Below are 3,639 nucleotides of genomic sequence, written 5' to 3' on the forward strand. Positions count from 1 at the left end.
GGTAGTGTTGGTGTGACACTGGTAGTGTTGGGTGTGACACTGGTAGTGTTGGTGTGACACTGGTAGTGTTGGTGTGACACTGGTAGTGTTGGTGTGACACTGGTAGTGTTGGTGTGACACTGGTAGTGTTGGGTGTGACACTGGTAGTGTTGGTGTGACACTGGTAGTGTTGGTGTGACACTGGTAGTGTTGGGTGACACTGGTAGTGTTGGTGTGACACTGGTAGTGTTGGTGTGACACTGGTAGTGTTGGTGTGACACTGGTAGTGTTGGGTGTGACACTGGTAGTGTTGGTGTGACACTGGTAGTGTTGGGTGTGACACTGGTAGTGTTGGTGTGACACTGGTAGTGTTGGGTGTACACTGGTAGTGTTGGTGTGACACTGGTAGTGTTGGGTGGACACTGGTAGTGTTGGTGTGACACTGGTAGTGTTGGGTGACACTGGTAGTTTGGGTGTGACACTGGTAGTGTTGGTGTGACACTGGTAGTGTTGGGTGTGACACTGGTAGTGTTGGTGTGACACTGGTAGTGTTGGGTGACACTGGTAGTGTTGGTGTGACACTGGTAGTGTTGGTGTGACACTGGTAGTGTTGGTGTGACACTGGTAGTGTTGGTGTGACACTGGTAGTGTTGGTGTGACACTGGTAGTGTTGGTGTGACACTGGTAGTGTTGGGTGTGACACTGGTAGTGTTGGTGTGACACTGGTAGTGTTGGTGTGACACTGGTAGTGTTGGTGTGACACTGGTAGTGTTGGGTGTGACACTGGTAGTGTTGGGTGTGACACTGGTAGTGTTGGGTGACACTGGTAGTGTTGGGTGTGACACTGGTAGTGTTGGTGTGACACTGGTAGTGTTGGGTGTGACACTGGTAGTGTTGGTGTGACACTGGTAGTGTTGGTGTGACACTGGTAGTGTTGGGTGTGACACTGGTAGTGTGTGGGTGGGTAGTGTTGGGTGTGACACTGGGTGTTGGGTGTGACACTGGTAGTGTTGGTGTGACACTGGTAGTGTTGGTGTGACACTGGTAGTGTGTTGGTGTGACACTGGTAGTGTTGGTGTGTGACACTGGTAGTGTTGGGTGTGACACTGGTAGTGTTGGGTGACACTGGTAGTGTTGGTGTGACACTGGTAGTGTTGGTGTGACACTGGTAGTGTTGGTGGTGACACTGGTAGTGTTGGTGTGACACTGTAGTGTTGGTGTGACACTGGTAGTGTGGTGTGACACTGGAGTGTTGGGTGTGACACTGGTAGTGTTGGTGTGACACTGGTAGTGTTGGTGTGACACTGGTAGTGTTGGGTGTGACACTGGTAGTGTTGGTGTGACACTGGTAGTGTTGGTGTGACACTGGTAGTGTTGGTGTGACACTGGTAGTGTTGGTGTGACACTGGTAGTGTTGGGTGTGACACTGGTAGTGTTGGTGTGACACTGGTAGTGTTGGTGTGACACTGGTAGTGTTGGTGTGACACTGGTAGTGTTGGTGTGACACTGGTAGTGTTGGTGTGACACTGGTAGTGTTGGTGTGACACTGGTAGTGTTGGTGTGACACTGGTAGTGTTGGTGTGACACTGGTAGTGTTGGTGTGACACTGGTAGTGTTGGTGTGACACTGGTAGTGTTGGTGTGACACTGGTAGTGTTGGTGTGACACTGGTAGTGTTGGTGTGACACTGGTAGTGTTGGGTGTGACACTGGTAGTGTTGGTGTGACACTGGTAGTGTTGGTGTGACACTGGTAGTGTTGGTGTGACACTGGTAGTGTTGGTGTGACACTGGTAGTGTTGGTGTGACACTGGTAGTGTTGGTGTGACACTGGTAGTGTTGGTGTGACACTGGTAGTGTTGGGTGTGACACTGGTAGTGTTGGTGTGACACTGGTAGTGTTGGTGTGACACTGGTAGTGTTGGTGTGACACTGGTAGTGTTGGTGTGACACTGGTAGTGTTGGTGTGACACTGGTAGTGTTGGGTGACACTGGTAGTGTTGGTGTGACACTGGTAGTGTTGGTGTGACACTGGTAGTGTTGGTGTGACACTGGTAGTGTTGGGTGTGACACTGGTAGTGTTGGTGTGACACTGGTAGTGTTGGGTGACACTGGTAGTGTTGGTGTGACACTGGTAGTGTTGGTGTGACACTGGTAGTGTTGGGTGTGACACTGGTAGTGTTGGTGTGACACTGGTAGTGTTGGGTGTGACACTGGTATGTTGGTGTGACACTGGTAGTGTTGGTGTGACACTGGTAGTGTTGGTGTGACACTGGTAGTGTTGGTGTGACACTGGTAGTGTTGTGTGACACTGGTAGTGTTGGTGTGACACTGGTAGTGTTGGGTGTGACACTGGTAGTGTTGGTGTGACACTGGTAGTGTTGGGTGTGACACTGGTAGTGTTGGTGTGACACTGGTAGTGTTGGGTGTGACACTGGTAGTGTTGGTGTGACACTGGTAGTGTTGGTGTGACACTGGTAGTGTTGGGTGTGACACTGGTAGTGTTGGTGTGACACTGGTAGTGTTGGGTGTGACACTGGTAGTGTTGGTGTGACACTGGTAGTGTTGGGTGTGACACTGGTAGTGTTGGTGTGACACTGGTAGTGTTGGGTGTGACACTGGTAGTGTTGGGTGTGACACTGGTAGTGTTGGTGTGACACTGGTAGTGTTGGTGTGACACTGGTAGTGTTGGGTGTGACACTGGTAGTGTTGGTGTGACACTGGTAGTGTTGGGTGACACTGGTAGTGTTGGTGTGACACTGGTAGTGTTGGGTGTGACACTGGTAGTGTTGGTGTGACACTGGTAGTGTTGGTGTGACACTGGTAGTGTTGGTGTGACACTGGTAGTGTTGGGTGTGACACTGGTAGTGTTGGTGTGACACTGGTAGTGTTGGGTGACACTGGTAGTGTTGGGTGTGACACTGGTAGTGTTGGTGTGACACTGGTAGTGTTGGTGTGACACTGGTAGTGTTGGGTGTGACACTGGTAGTGTTGGTGTGACACTGGTAGTGTTGGTGTGACACTGGTAGTTTGGGTGTGACACTGGTAGTGTTGGTGTGACACTGGTAGTGTTGGTGTGACACTGGTAGTGTTGGTGTGACACTGGTAGTGTTGGGTGACACTGGTAGTGTTGGTGTGACACTGGTAGTGTTGGGTGTGACACTGTAGTGTTGGTGTGACACTGGTAGTGTTGGTGTGACACTGGTAGTGTTGGGTGTGACACTGGTAGTGTTGGGTGTACACTGGTAGTGTTGGTGTGACACTGGTAGTGTTGGTGTGACACTGGTAGTGTTGGGTGACACTGGTAGTGTTGGTGTGACACTGGTAGTGTTGGTGTGACACTGGTAGTGTTGGTGTGACACTGGTAGTGTTGGTGTGACACTGGTAGTGTTGGTGTGACACTGGTAGTGTTGTGTGACACTGGTAGTGTTGGTGTGACACTGGTAGTGTTGGTGTGACATGGTAGTGTTGGTGTGACACTGGTAGTGTTGGTGTGACACTGGTAGTGTTGGTGTGACACTGGTAGTGTTGGTGTGACACTGGTATGTTGGTGTGACACTGGTAGTGTTGGTGTGACACTGGTAGTGTTGGTGTGACACTGGTAGTGTTGGTGTGACACTGGGAGTGTTGGGTGACACTGGTAGTGTTGGTGTGACCTGTAGTG

Source organism: Procambarus clarkii, chromosome 64 (genome assembly GCF_040958095.1).
Source record: "Procambarus clarkii isolate CNS0578487 chromosome 64, FALCON_Pclarkii_2.0, whole genome shotgun sequence".
Taxonomy (NCBI): domain Eukaryota; kingdom Metazoa; phylum Arthropoda; class Malacostraca; order Decapoda; family Cambaridae; genus Procambarus; species Procambarus clarkii.